This window comes from Dermacentor andersoni, chromosome 4 (assembly GCF_023375885.2).
Source record: "Dermacentor andersoni chromosome 4, qqDerAnde1_hic_scaffold, whole genome shotgun sequence".
NCBI lineage: Eukaryota > Metazoa > Arthropoda > Arachnida > Ixodida > Ixodidae > Dermacentor > Dermacentor andersoni.
Window position 1 is genome coordinate 6,577,558 of NC_092817.1, and position 15,850 is coordinate 6,593,407.

General features: G+C 48.8%; 1 protein-coding gene across 4 annotated transcripts in view; it reads right to left on the minus strand.

The window, feature by feature from the left end:
• LOC126535923 (isoprenyl transferase-like) overlaps nucleotides 1-15,850 on the minus strand; it is a 168,416-nt gene that overhangs the window by 31,343 nt on the left and 121,223 nt on the right. The window lies entirely within an intron of this gene.

Sequence of the window (15,850 nt, forward strand, 5' to 3'; positions counted from 1 at the left end):
CCGTACGAAATGCTGCCCGAGTTCCTGCCATAATTGTACAGTTTAAACACCGCGAGAAACACTACATTACCAAAGCACGGTAGGTTCGCATAACTACAGCAAATCTGGCCTTAAATGTTCGCTCTCCAGTCCACATTAACAAACATCAATGCCCTCAGCTGAAATTCTTGGCAATGAATGGCGGCGAAGAGAAGGAAAGCCGGCTGTATTTTGTCGCAATGTCCAACAAAAGTAAGGCGCTTCACAATGCCGTTAGTAATGGACGAAAGCGTCTTTTCAGACGCTGCTTAGCATTTAGGCTACAGAGCAATGCCTGGTTAAACAGAAACCACGTGGCAACGGGTATGTTAACGAATATGCGCTGTGGTTATCTTGGTTTGCTATTGAAGAAACTAAACGACTCCAGAGTAATCTTTCACGCGAACACACAGTTAGCGTAAAACAAATTTAAGTTACTGATGCACGCCTTAGCTTCCCGTTGCTTCTTTATTTATTTATTTCAAATACCTTACAGGGCCCCGAGGGCATTGAGTAAGGGAGACGGAAGTGGAAAATATGCAGAGCATAAAACGAAAGGTAAAGTATTGCACACTAAAGAAAGAAAAATAAAACTTGGATTAAAAAAACGCAATAACCAAGAAACACAATATGATATACAAGACAATGATTACTATCAGGTTATCGAGAAATCCGCAGGGTACAATAAGCCTCTCTATATGGCTTTCATAGATTACGAAAACGCATTTGACTGTGTAGAGATACCAGCAGTCATAGAGGCATTACGTAATCAAGGAGTACAGGACGCTTACGTAAATACCTTGGAAAACATCTACGGAGGTTCTACAGCTACCTTAATTCTACACAAGAAAAGCAGGAAGATACCTATACAGAAAGGGGCCAGACAGGGAGACACAATCTCTCCAATGCTATTCACTGCGTGCTTGGAAGAAGTATTCAAGCTATTAAACTGGGAAGGCTTAGAAGTAAAGATCGATGGCGAATATCTCAGTAACCTTCGGTTTGCCGATGACATTGTTCTATTCAGCAACAATGCAGACGAGTTACAACAAATGATTGAGGACCTTAACAGAGAGAGTGTAAGAGTAGGGTTGAAGATTAATATGCAGAAGACAAAGATAATGATAAATAGCCGGGTAAAGAAACAAGGGTTCAGGACCGCCAGTCGGCCTCTAGAGTCGGTGAAGGAGTTCGTTTACCTAGGTCAATTTATCACAGGGAAACCTGATCATGAGAAGGAAATTCACAAAAGAATAAAAATGGGTTGGATCGCATACGGCAGACATTGCTAGCTCCAGACTGGAAGCTTACCATTATCATTAAAAAGGAAGGTGTACAATCAGTGCATTTTACCAGTGCTGACATATGGGGCAGAAACTTGGAGACTGACAAAGAAGCTTGAGGAGAAGTTAAGGACCGCGCAAAGAGCGATGGAACGAAGAATACTAGGCATAACGTTAAGAAAAAGAACGAGATCGGTTTGCATCAGAGAGAAAACGGGCATCGACGATATTCTAATGGACATCAAGAGGAAAAAATGGAGCTGGGCAGGTCATGTAATGCGCCGGTTAGATAACCATTGGACCATTAGGGTTACAGAATGGGTACCAAGAGAAGGAAACGAAATCGAGGACGACAAATGACTAGGTGGAGCGATGAAATCAGGAAATTTTCGGGTGCTAGTTGAAATCGGTTGGCGTATGACAGGAGAAATTGGAGATCGCAGGGAGAGGCCTTCATCCTGCAGTGGACATAAAACAGGCTGCTGCTGAAGGTTATTATTATTATTATTATTATTATTATTATTATTATTATTATTATTATTATTATTATTATTATTATTATTATTACTAACGTCCCGATGTCACCTGCAGGTATTCCCGCAGCTGCTCATGACATGATTCATGGTTGCATGTGGATGCTAAAATACCGGGAATTCCAAAAAAAAAAACGATGGCACGTGGATGGGCCCGTGAACTGAAGGCTTATGTTCTTCGTGTATGCGCTTGGATGCCGTACTGATTATGCAAACGGCACGAAATGGATGAGGGCGCTTCGAGAGGTAACGGAGATGGCCTGGTGCTGTGGCGATGTTTATGAAACAAGCATAAAATAGCGATTGAACAACGAATATATAATGGTTCCAGAGAAATATCAAGTTTGACCTGTGCTATGCTCGAAAAGAAACTGTAGTTGCGTGTAATGAAGCGAGCGGCTCTATTCTGTACGCATTCTAGCAGTTTTATCAGGTAGTTTTGATATGGGGACCATGTGGAGGCTGCATATTCTAGCTGCGGCTGCGCAAGTGTTAGATGGATCAGTTTTTCTCACATTGTGCGGGGAATTGCGCAAGTTACGGCACAGATACGCGTGTCCTGGAAGCTTTGGCACAAATAGTGCTGATATGCGTCGGGTATGAAAGATTATGCATTGTTGAGACTCGCGGTAGCGTTTAGGCACCGAATCCTTAGTCGTGCCATGTGGATGAGTACGTCCGGCAGTCGGAGAGAACGATCAGGGGCTTATTTTACATTATTTACATATTGAAACAAATCGTCAGATTCTAGTCAGAGCTCACACATGTCTGCAGACGTCAGGACACCTCAGCACACGCTCTCTCTGCACCAAAGGTCCGCTTTTAAAACGATCTTCTTCCCTAGTTCCCTACACAAGGGAATTCAATCACATTGTTGCGGCCAATCAGAGGCGTACATTACACAGAACTTCGCCTCTGATATCCAACCTCCTCTCTTTCCTCTGTTTCGCATTCGAGATTGAACCGCGATCGTCTTTCCCCTTGCCGCCGGTCGTGAAATACGCAGCTGATGCCATAGCACCACGCCGATCCCACGGCCCATCCCCCCGTGGCCTTTCGCGCGACGGAAGACGGCGCGTTTACTCCTCGCTTTCCTCCTTCGCGCGCGCCAGATTGAGCCGCGATTCTCGGCTTGCCTCACGTGCTTTCACTCGCGCGTGCAGCATACGACGCACGGCAACGGTGTTATCGCCCTTGCACTTTACACACTGCATCACGGAGATGGCAACGGCAAAAATGTGCCTGGAGCGTTCATATAATTGCTATCGCAAAAATAAGCAGAAGTGCTTTGATATATCAGCTCGTAAAAGTGGCATGGCATCAAGTTATTTTATAGTAAAGATAATGGCTTCATCGACGCGGGACCTAGCGTCTTCCAAGACCAGTGTTAATTATTCGCTTTCTAATCGGCAAGGCGCTGTTGTATTATGTGTTAGATTCCCTTTCAACGCTCACCTTATCCTTATCTGATTAGGAACAATATATCACACTTACCCATACGTATTTTCTTTCAAATCTATGCTGTAGGGCAGCCCTGTGAAACCACCAGAACACGCTGAGCGTGCCACCGTGACGATCTGGAAAGACGGAAATGGCTTTTATACCTACTCGAGTGTGTGCTCACGTGCCGAACGTTGTCTTTCAGTGTCTCGTTCCCTTTACACTCGCAAACATCGAGGCAGTTCGGTCCCTGACTTTCCTTGAAGTTCCGAGCAGGCCTTCACGAACCTTGAGCCTCGGTTCTAATGCGAAAAGTTGTTCGCCCATCTCCTCCGCTCCCAACGCGGCGAGAAAAAGAGTTTGCCAAAGTGAGACGCCCTATACCGCCTCTAGATTTCTACACACACAGGTCTGGTCTCGCTATATCTCCTCTATGTAGTTTTTCCTCCAATGCACCTGAATCTATTGAGCACTTTCTTTCTCGTGCCGCCTATTTTTAATACCAAGAAAACTCTTAGAAATTTAATTTCGACAACTTGGGATATGTCTAACCTCGCCAACCATTCTTTTGAGTCGACATCCCTGCAATCCAGGGATAATTTTCTCGCAGTTTACAAGTTTATTAGACACACAAAAAGTGTACCTTGCTGCACTTCTAAAATTATCAATTATTCCTATTATTTCACTTCTTTATGCTAATTGATTTTATCTCAATGTTCTTAACAGCATTTTTCTAATTTCTAAATTATATTTCTTTAACCAAACCTCAGTTATGCAAATTTAGTCTTTGTTTTAATTATAACAAACATATTTGAAATCGCCTGCTTCTTGGCCAATTCTCCGTAGTGGGTATGAGCCAGTATTTGGAGAGTTCTTCCCAATCGATCATCTCTGCGAGCCTTCGCCTGTAAATAAACACACATTCACCTATAACAGTTTCGGTGCAGCTGCGGGGCACCTCGACCAAGCCACCACGGTTCCTCAACTACCTGATCTTCGCCGAAGCCGCCGCCTGGCTGGACTGCCTCCATTGCCGTTGGTGGTCGATATGTCACGCGATGAAGATACAACTCGGACTGTACCCACTCCAGCGGCCTCTTCGGCACCAGTTTCAGCAGTGGTGGGTTCCTGGCAACGCCAGCACCTTATAGAGCCTCGATTTTCGCAAGCAAGTTTGGCGAGGACGTGGACGAGTGGCGCACCCACTACAAACAGGCGAGCAGCGGCTACCATTGGGAAGGAATAAGCCAGCTCTCAAACGTTGTGCTCTTCTTGACAGATACGGCACTCATGTGGTTCGATAACCACAAAGATACGCTTACAACATGGGATCGCTTCGTGTCTCAAATTAAAGAGCATTTCGGCGATTCCGTCACGAAAAAGAAGTAGGCAGAGCAGACGCTGCTTCAAAGAGGCCAAGTTCCAGGCGAGACTTGCACAACGTATATAGAAGCCACATTGAAGCTCTGCAGAACGGTCACTCTTCGCATGTTAGAGGAGAACCAGCTTGATCACTTGTTGAAGGGAATCGCCGAGGATGTTTATAACTTCCTCATCGGCAAGGAGAGCCTCAACTCAGTCGCCGACGTAATACGGCATTGACTCACTTTCGAGACCCTTAAGACGCGGCGCAAAACACCGAAGCTTGGCCAGCTCGCAACTGTTATGACTGTTGCCAGCGTAGGCGACTGCCCATCACTCGATCTTATATCGACTATTAAGTTGATCGTGCGGCAGGAACTGAGTCGACACGCAGAAATGACTAACGGCACGGGCTACCGTGATGCTCAGCAGCTTTACCGTCCCACACTGCCTCCTTTGTCCATTGATGCAACCGGTGTGGAAAACCGTACGACTTTTCCATCTTCTAGCGCACGCCATCGGATGGACACCGGCTGAGCTCACCCTATCCGGCCTTACCGCGTGTCGTCATCGGAGAGGAAGATTATTGCCCAGTAAGGACAAGAGGTTTTACAGAAAAAGGTCATCCAATAGTCTTCGAGCCCGTGGGCAGCGCCAGTTATCCTGGTGAAGGAGAAAGGTATCTCTTGGAGCTTTTGCATTGATTACAGGCTGCCAAGCGTGGTCACAAAGAAAGATGTGTACCCGCTCGCACGAATCGTGGACGTAATGGACTGCCTGCATTCTGCCTCCTACTCTTGGTCGCTCGATTAACGATCACAGTATTGGCAGATACCATATGGAACCCGTTGACCGAGATAAGGCCGCATTTGTTACACCGGATTGTTTGTTTCAATTTAAGATTACGTCGTTCGGGCTTTGTAACGCGGCCGCCACTTTTGAGAGATTCATAGACACAAGTATTCGCGGACTAAAGTGGGAGATATGCATGTGTTACGTGGATGATGACGTCATTTCCGACCGTATGTTTGAAGAGCAAAACACCTGGTTAGGCATGTTTTGGATTGCGTGATTGATTGATTCTCAACTCCGGAAAGTGCCAGTTTGGGGAGCGTCAGACGTTGTTTGACGTCAGACATTTCTAAGCACGCGACCTCTTGCTTAGCAGCCGAACACCACAGCCACTACGCGGGTGCTTTCAAGTTGCAGTAAGCGGGCTTATAGTAGCTCTGCATCCGGACCGACAAATTAGTGCCAGTGAGCACACGTGTTCTGTGTAATCAAAATATATCAGGGTGCGAAACGTGCATATATTGTGTGATCATAGGAAACTCTAAAGCAGACAGACGTGTTAATGAGATAGTACATGATATTGTATACGGCTTCTTCGATATGTACTTTATTTCATTTTCTCTAAATTAGCCGTAGATATCGGCCACACGAAATATGCCCATTCTTGGCTGATATCCCGAAATCGTTTACAAAATGTATTTTAATATGCTAAGTAGAGTTTTAAAGAATGCTGAGATGGAGCTGCTATGACTGCGAAATAAAAAAAAGTTGGAAACGTTCTTAAAAAGCTATGGAAAGTTATTAACAATCCTTTAGGTAAATCTTGAAATCTTGAAATAATGACTATTCACTATGAAGGTCGTACATACGATAATCCTTCTAATATTGCGAATGCATTGAATGATTCGTTCGGTACTAGCAATCCAGATATTAACGTTTCTTATAGTCATGCATATCAAAGAGCGCCCCAGAGTTTATATTTGTTTCCTGTTTCATGTCACGAAGTGTATAATATAATACACAATCTCCAAATAGAAGCCCTGGATTAGATAAATTTTATTGTGTACATATCAAACGGATAGACGGACAGACAGACAGACAAAGAACCTTATTTACATGGTCCTGAGAAGCTTTGCCCTAGGGCAGAGCTGCGGGCCGCTCCCACGTGGGGACTGGTAGGCCGAGCCTAATCGCCGCATCGTGGGCTCTCTGGACAGCCGGGTTTGACGTGAAAGTTCTAAACTCTGTATGAGAGAGCTCCATTCTTGTTCGGTGATTTGATTGGGTCCCTGTAACGAGGGGTATCGCCAGAGCATGTGTGCGAGATTCCTAACAGCCCCACAGTCGGGGCAAGTAGAGCTAAAAGCCTCTGGAGTGATCGTATGGAAAAGGGCCAGGTTTGGCTAGTACTTAGTCTGAAGCATGAGTAAAGTGGACGCCAGAGGTCTAGGCAGTTTGCTATAAGGGGGGGGGGGGGGGGGGGGATAAGTCTTCTTACCAAGGTGATAGTGCATAGTGTTTTCGCTGAAAGTGGTGAAAGCGTCCCGAAACTCGAGAACCCCGGAGACTGAGCTCGACCCTGCTCCCGCGCGGTGGGTTAGTGCGCGCTTGGGAGTGGGCGATGTCATAGAGATTGGAAAAGGAGTCAAGCTGGGGGTCGAGGCGCGCTGGAAGCCACGTGATGGTGTGCGGAGAGATTATCTGGTTCTTGAGAATGTTATGAGCCTCCTCAGCGATGGATCCTGAAGCGAAAGCCCTGACCGCCGATCTCGAATCGGTGAAGATTTGTGATCTGCTGTTATCTAGGAGGGCTATAGCAACTGCGACCTGCTCCGCTCTGGTTGGTGTTGAGCACTTCAGGGAAGCTACATTCACTATCCGTCCGTTGTAATCAACGAGGGCAATGACGAAGTTAGACGATTGCCCATATTGGGCTGTGTCGACAAAACATGCCGAGTAGGGATCGTCTTTGGTACACTTGAGGAGGGCGAGGGCCCTTGCCCTGCGTCTGCCTACGTTGTGTTGAATACGAACATTATGGGAAAATGGTGCGACTCGTATGTTGTTCCATTGATCTTCTGAGATTTCATATTTGCGCTCCTCCATGAGGATAGGGTTGATCTCAAGAACTGCCAGGATCTTCTTTCCAGCCGGGGTACAGGATAGACAGGCCAGTTGGGCTGACTCCTGGGCCTCGATTATCTCGTCCAATGTGTTGTGCGCTCCTAGTTGCATAAGGAGGTCCGTGCTCGCCCATAACGGAATGCCTAGTACTTTTTGATACTTTTTTTCTGATGAGCGTGTTCAATCGTATCTTCTCGGAGTTATACCAATTGTGCATGGGTGCCACATAAACTATATGACTCATGAGGAAGGCGTGGAACAACCTGAGGAGGTTGTCTTCCTTTAGGCCTCCACGCCTATTCGAGACTCTGTTGATGAGTCTGATCATGTTCTCAGTCTTGGCTGTCAGCTTGTAGAGCGTCGTATTGTTACTGCCATTGGATTCGATGAACATGCCAAGGACCCGAATGGTGTCTACTGTGGGGATGGTACAGCCGCTTTTAGTGTGGAGTTTGATGTTTATTTCAGACAACGGTTTCCAGCCTCTAGGTTTGCGACCTCTCCTGACTCGCCTGTAGAGGAGGAGCTCAGACTTGCTCGGGGAGCATCTAAGCCCTGTATTTTCCAGGTACATCGCTGTTTGATTTACAGCCTCCTGTAAGCCTGGTTCAACAGCTCCTTCGCTTCCTCCGGTGCACCAGATTGCGATGTCATCAGCGTAGAGCGTATGATTGATCCCTTCTATGTTGGAGAGCCTTTGCGATAGTTTCTTTATGGCGATGTTAAAAAGCAGCGGTGAGACTACCGCTCCTTGTAGCGTGCCTCTGGGGCCAAAAGCGAAATTGTCGGACTTGAGGTCACCGATCTCGAGCGTGGCCTTGCGATCCATGAGGAACGAGCTTATGTATCTGTGGAAGGCGACTCCCAAATTGAGCTCCGAGATGGAATTCAGAATGTGAGCATGGGATATATTGTCAAAGGCCTTTTCCAGGTCTAAGCCTAAGATGCCTCTTACATTTCTTGTGGTGTTGTCAATGATGTGACACTTGATGAGTTTTCATCACGTCTTGCTTTGACAGGGCCGGACGAAAGCCGACCATGTTATACGGAAACAATCCTTGTTTCTCGATGTGCTTGGAAATTCGATTGTGTACGACACCGTCCCGCCACTTTCCCCACGCAGTACGTGAGGGAAATGGGTCTGAGGTTTGAGAGACTCGGGGGTCTTCGTGGCTTTGGAATGAGGATGACCGAGACCATTTTCCAGGAATGCGGGACAACCCCTCGTTTCCATATTCCATTGATCTCCTCTGTCAACCATTCTATAGAGCAGTCGTCCAGGTTTCTGAGGGCCCGGTTGGGGATGCCATCAGGACCAGGGGCCGACCTGCCATTTAGGTTCTGGAGAGCTTCCCTTACTTCGCATGCCTTGAAGGGGTTATCTAGCTCGGGGGAAGATGAGACTTTGTAGGGCGGATAGTCTTCGTCACTTGAGTTGCCCAGTGGCAGATATTTGCGAGCCAGTCTTGCGAACACGATCTTTACTTTCTCTGATTGGGATGCATCGTGTAAGACCTCAGGCAAACATTCGCGGCAATTATCAACAGGGCTACTAGCAAGGCCAAGATATTCCCACTCCTGGTTGCCGCAGACTTCAACGCTCCGCATCAAGCGTGGGGGTACCAACAAGCTAACCGCAAGGGCGTTGACCTACGGCAAACTACAGTGAATAATAACCTCACACTTATAACAGATCCGGCTTTTCCGACCAGGGTCGGCAACTCCTGCTCTAGGGATACTACACCTGACCTCTTTTTCATGCGGAATGTGGAGTCGGCCTCATGGTCCAACCTCCAAGTGGACCTTGGCAGTGATCACAATATCCTGGCCACCTCCGTCAACGTGAGAAGCGGGGACCTTAAAGAGTTCCCTATTACAAATTGGGATTACTTTCGCAAGATTAAGGAAGAGTGAGCACAAACACATGACTCAGCAATTAGCCTAGAGCAGTGGGCTGAAGAGTTAAAAGAGGATATCAGTGTGGTGACAAAAAAAGTCCAGACTGAACTGGAGGTTGACAGGATGGATAGCCGCCTCGCTCGTCTTCTAGAAGCTAAAACGTCACTGCTGAACAGATGGAAATGGCAGAAATTCAACCGAAGGCTCCGAAAAAGATCGCGGAGCTCAACAAAACTGTAGAAGATCACTGCCAAACCTTGAGCGGACAACAATGGGATGAGGTCTGCAATTCCGTGGATGGCCAGATGAGAGTTGGAGCTAAATGGAACCCATTTAAGCATCTGCTCGATGATACCAATACCAAGTCAAACCAAAGACAATTGATATGAAACGGATAGCTCATATTGTTTGTGAACGCTTTACGCATATTAATAATTTTATATTCAAGATAAGCATGTTTTCCTCAAGTTTAAAGTAAGCGAAAGTCATACCAGTTTTCAAAAAAGCTCATAAGCTTCTCGCCATAACTATCAGGCTTTTCTACTAAAGTAGCTCTAGTTTCCCTAACAGATAAAATAAGGATGGCCTTTAACAGGGGCAAATTGGTTAGAGCATTGTTAATAAGCCCGTCTAAAGCTTTCGATTAGGGGTGTGCGAATATTCGAAATTTGGAATACGAATGGAATATTTTCTTTATTCGAAGCGTATTCGATTCGAGGAATGCATATTCGAAAATTTCCGAATATTCAAGGACGACCGAATAATGGTAGAAACGGCGAATATTCGGACAGACTGCAAATAATTGAGCAATTAACGAATTATATGCTTGCTACGCATTCTCCTAAGAACATGTTTGTTCACTAACAACTTCGCATGATCCGCTTATTATCTGTAGGCTCTGTTACAGTCTATCTGCATAACGCCCGTGAGACATGATCAGTATCGGTTTCTTTTTTACCAAGCTTTATTCCAGGACTTTTTCATAACGATATATGATGTACTTTCGTGTTCTGTAAGTATACGCAATAAAATATGTAGTGAACATATATATGTATATATGTAAAATATGAGTTTATGGAATGCTTTTGACGATCTAATGATGAACAGGGAGAAGACACATTCGACATCTGGCCCTCAAACGGAAGTTACAGCCTATGCGAAAAAGCCTCTTCTGGAAAGGGGCAAGAATCCTTGTGAGTGGTGGCAGTCCATTGGCCGCGTCAAGTACCCGCTTTTAAGTGTACTCACCCAGAAGTACTTGGCCATCCCTGCCACCTTCCTAGTGAAAGAGGCTTTTCTATCGGTGGAAATGTTGTCACAATGCATAGAGGGCGCTTACTTTCTGAACATGTTAAGCAGTTAATTTTCCTTTACAATAACCTGTAACAAGGACATTACCTGACTGAGAGCATTACCTGACATTACCTGAGTGCATTACCTATAATCGGTACCTCTTTAACCTGAAGCTGCCTTGTAAAATGCAATATTATTCTTAAAAGGGTAATAAAGCTATTGTAACCTCGTTTTGAACTTTTTAATACTACACACATATTCGATATTCGATTGGATATTCGAAGACAGTTTTTTGCCTTATTTGTATTCGATTCGTATTCGAAAATTTCAGTATTCGCACACCCCTACAGTTTCTATTCATTATTCATGTTATTTTATATACAAAACTGAATGCTATTGTTATCACTGGCCCCACTTTGCAACTAATAAGCAGTTATCTTCTTGCTAGAGAAAAACTTGTTTGTATTTCTGGATTTGCCTCCCGACAAACAAAAAATTGGAGGCTTATCAAGGTTAAGCCCAGTGGATGCGAAGCATGTTAAGCAGCTGCCTCAGTGTGGATGGGGCTAAGTAACGGAGACGTGGTTTTAGGTTAATCGTCGTACTTTATTCTTTGCAGCCCGACAAACACACTATTATGGTCCGTAAATGCATGACTCTTGGTTTGCACGTCACTTATTCTGTATTGTCTTTGAGCATTTCTACACAACACCAAGTCTAAACTGTTTCCCCACTGAGTCGTGGACTTTGGCTGTAGTTGACACAAGCCGAGGGCATTATCTTTCTTCGACGGCGTGCAGAAATGTCCTGTCTCTCACCGGGTCCTTATTGAAGTCTCCCGTGCAGACTAACATTCTTTTGTCGGTGCGCGGCGGCAGTCCGTCTGCCATGATGTTGATTGCATCTTGGTTGCTCGTTTGGGGCGCGACGTATACACCAGAGACGACCAAGTCGAGAGCCGGGATCTCTACGCAGAGAGCTTCTCCTCGCTGCATCGGCACCGCCGGCGTCACGACCTTAGCTCGTAGGGGGTCTCTGACGTAGATCGCCACCCCGGCATTTCTGGTTTGGTCGGGTCGTTTCGCAGCACCAACCAGGGTGAAGCCTTTAATCGTCTCCGGAGTGTCTTTGCCGCCCCGGTTTCCGTAAACACCAGCGCATGCGCAGACATGAGCATTGCATCCGAGGTGATTTCGCAGTTGTGCAAGAGCAGCGATCTAACGTTTAGAGTAGCTATGGTGACCGCGCTCTTCTCCACTAGCCTTTCGCAGCGGCTAAAGGCCGTTTCCAGAGGGTGCTGCTGTAAGCGTTCAAACTCTGCTTTAAGTGCCCTGTCGGGGTTTGGGCCTCTATGCGTGAACTTGTGGCAGCCGTCCTTGTTAGAGGCCTTCCAGGCTCGTGGCTCTGCTAAGGGCCACATAGACCAGCTTTTGGGGGTGGTTGGCCGCATACTCGTAGACGACCGCGTCGAAGGTTCCTCCCTGGGATTTGTGAATCGTCATCGCGCTTGCGGGTACCAGGGGGAACTGGGTGCGTTTCACCGACATGTGTTTCAGCAGTTTTCCCTTCAGCTGGAATTGCATGGACATGAGGTCGATGGGTATCCAGGCATTCATGTTTCGTCTGTAGCCGCGCTGGGCCAGCTTTGCCTTGGCCAAGATTCCAACTCCAGGGGGGCAGCGCAGCCAGACTCGGCAGGGCTCTCCCTGTGCATCGTACTCGATGAGCTTCAGTTTCCCGACCATTCCGTTTACCAGGCCATCGGTTATGTCTATGTTCTTTAGAAGCATGTACGGTTTCTCTGCGCACAGGGCAATGGTCGCGGGTAAATTCCCAGTCTCGACTCGGCCGGACGTTTCCAGCGCTCTGGCCGCCGCGTCCTTTTCGTCCTGGGACCTATACCCGGTTATGAAATCTCTGGCCGGGTGGTCTACCTTGTCTTGGGAGCGCTTTGCGATCTTGTCGTTGTAGGCATCGACGTCCGCATTGCTGTAGTAGAGCCGCACGGCTTCGGAGCGACTTCCCGCCCCTTCCGCGTCGACGAATCTGGACTCGAGGAGCTCCACTTCAAAGTCCTCCAGCACGGCGCCGTCTCCGATCTTGGTTAGAAGGTTGGAGAAGACCACGTCGCTCTGGCGGACCACTTGAGTCAGGGGGAAGTATTCGAGGGTATGCCACGCCATGACCTCGGTGCTGAACATGGCTCCATTGGACTTGGGTCGCTTGTACACCTCGGACGCTCTAACGGGTGGCAGTTGCCTCATGTCTCCGCACAGAATGACGTCGAAGGCCCCGAAGGGCTCTCTCATCCTGTCGGCCCTGATTTGGCGGAGCCTTCGGTCGACCTGCCGGAGCAAATCGGAGGAGAGCATGCTGACCTCGTCGATGATTACGCATCTCACTCCCTTGAAGAGGGTTCTGAACGTGTTTAGGTCGGCCGCGGAGAGACCCTTGTCCTCGCGGGTGTTGGACATGACCATCTTGAAGGCCGAGTGGACGGTCACTCCGTTTAAGGCGACCGCGGCCTTGCCCGTCGTGGCGCAGGCGACGTAGGCGTTAACCCCCGAGATCTCGGCGTCTCCGTAAGCGATCTTCTTGCTTTTGCAGTATCTGTTGTAGACGTCCATGATGAGGTGGAGGGTGAAGGTCTTGCCGCAGCCGGCCGGACCGGTGAAGAAGATTCGGAGGGGCTCGGAGTCTTCGGTCGTGAGGCGATGAATCACTTCCTCGATTATCATGCGCTGCCGGTGGTTAGTCATCCTCATCCTCGCATAGAAGTCTTCCAGCGGCATGCAGTCTTCCCGCTTCTTCACGGCGGGGCAGTTCGAGGCGACCAAGGCGCTCGCGACCACGATATCGGGCACGATATCGGTGTCGTCGTTCTCGACCACTACTTTGGCCCGAGTCGCGCCTCCTCTCCTTCCGCTGCGGCCACCGCGCGCTCGTCGTCCTCTATTCCCATGCCCTCGTTGATGTTTTTGACGTATTCCAAGAGCTCGGCACTGGTTACGCCGCTATTGAACTTCTCCTTGACCTCCATGAGTCTCTCCTTGTTTTCGTCGAAGATGGTCTCGAACTTGTTGCGATCTAGAAACTCGTTTTCCCTCCTAAAGGGCACGTACAGCATCACGTGCTCCCTCTTGTAGTTGACGACGTCGTTGATGTCGTAGTCGCGGCATCGGAGGATCGCCCTCTTCGTGCGCTTAGTCAGCTTGCCTTTCGAGCTGTATTCGGTCATGAATTCGGCCAGCGTGAGGTCTTCCAGCTCGGGAGGGCGTTCTTCGTACTTGTCGATAGCGCTCTTCCGCCAAATGTCGGTGCTGGTCGCTTCGAGGTGTTCCCGGTCCATTTCGTCCTTCGTCTTCTTGCTGCGAATCTGCTCTTCGGGCCACACCGTGTTCACGAAGATGACGTCCGTGGTTGTTTCGCTCATGTGGAACTGCAGCAACACCCAGGCGGCTTCTTGTGCGGACATTTCAATTCCGTTCAGGATGCGCACGCCGAGTTTGCGTAGGGCCAGCTCGTACGTCAGCTTGTTCTCCGCGTCTTCGTCGAAGATGGCCCGGAGGGCTCGGTTGAGGGAAGAGACGCCACGATTGGACTTGTTTACGCACTCGACCACGTAGGCGGCACAGGCGTACACGTCCAGGATTATCTGCAGGTCCATGTTCGAGTTGAGGACGTGGCCAATCCACGGGTTGAATGCGTTGACGTTGCATTGGTCCAGGTCTCGCTTGAGCATCAGGGTGGGCCTCGTAAGGCCAGCTCGGATCACCATCTGGTAGTGCCCAAACTCGCGGATGCCGTGCTGTTCCCACATGTATTCAAACGACGCATAAATCGTGTGTTGCAAGACGTCGTGCAGAGCATCCCTCGTCGCCTTGAGGTTTTCAATGTGCTTGGCGCCCTCGGGGTCTTCTTCCTCTTTTGGCGAGGCCAGTGGAGTCAACACCACGGTGCAAGGCATCGGCCACAAGGGGAAGTTGAAGCGACACGTCTTCCTCGATCCCTTGTAGCACGTGTGGGTGTGCTCGTGGCGTTGGCACCTGGGCCTGGCCAAGGCCTCGTTGTTCAGGGACAGGATGCGTTCGGGCAAAGCAACCGTCTCGGGCATCCCGCCGTTGTCCACCTGTTCATTAGGCGCGTTAGCAAGCCAGAGGAGAATGTGTGCGTGAGCACTGCCTCGGTGTTGGAATTCGATGCGTTTGAAGTATTCGACGACGTGGTTTGGCCGGAAGGGGCTTATGCGTTTGTTGCAAAGTATCTGCATGATTACTCTGACCATATGTTCAAAGTAGATGGCGCAAACCACCGGGTCCTCGTTCACCAGGACGGCCGCGTAGTACCTGTCCATCTCCTCTTCGTCGTAGTCGACTTCGTCCTTTGCAACATTTAGTTTCTTCAGGAGCTTCAGGAGGTCGGGCCAATGCATCTCTGAGGCCGAGAGGGTGAGAAACGCCGTGGGCTTGCCCAATTCGCGTATCATGGCAAAGAGCTCGCCCTTGCGGGTGTGCCAGTATTGTACGTTATTAGGCACGCCCTTCATAAATTCCAGGTCTCGTTCTACCAGGTTCTGGACCTTTTCGGGATTCTCCACGTCCTCTCTCGTCAACGCCTGCAATCCGGGGGCGTTCTTGAAGAATGCCTTCATGTTGTCGCCGACGCGATAGCGTATCACCTTCGCGCCCATGTAGAGGACGTGATCCGGTAGCGCTCCTCGTCTGTCGCTACGGCGAATTTCCGACGCGGCCATCGAGGTGACGCTCGGTCTCGCCTCCGGCTTGATGTATCGGGGGTAGCCGAGATAGATCTGCGGTAAGGAGAGCTCTTCTGCGTGGGTGTCGTAGAGAATGCTGATCGGCCTCTGCCCTTCCCCGGGAGCCATCGTCACGGTGTGGTTTAGCATCTCGTCCTCGTCGAACATCAGGGTGCGTTGGTCCATCATCAGGGCGGCCGCGTCGAACATCGGGCTGTCTTCGTCTTCTGCGCCGTCGTCGCAATCCTCGAGGTCCGCCCCGGTGTTTTTTTCGGCCTCGGCGATCATCTCCATGACTCTGTCGATGTCGAACGTGATGCCGTAGTGCCGGTACAGCGGGGAGTCTTGCA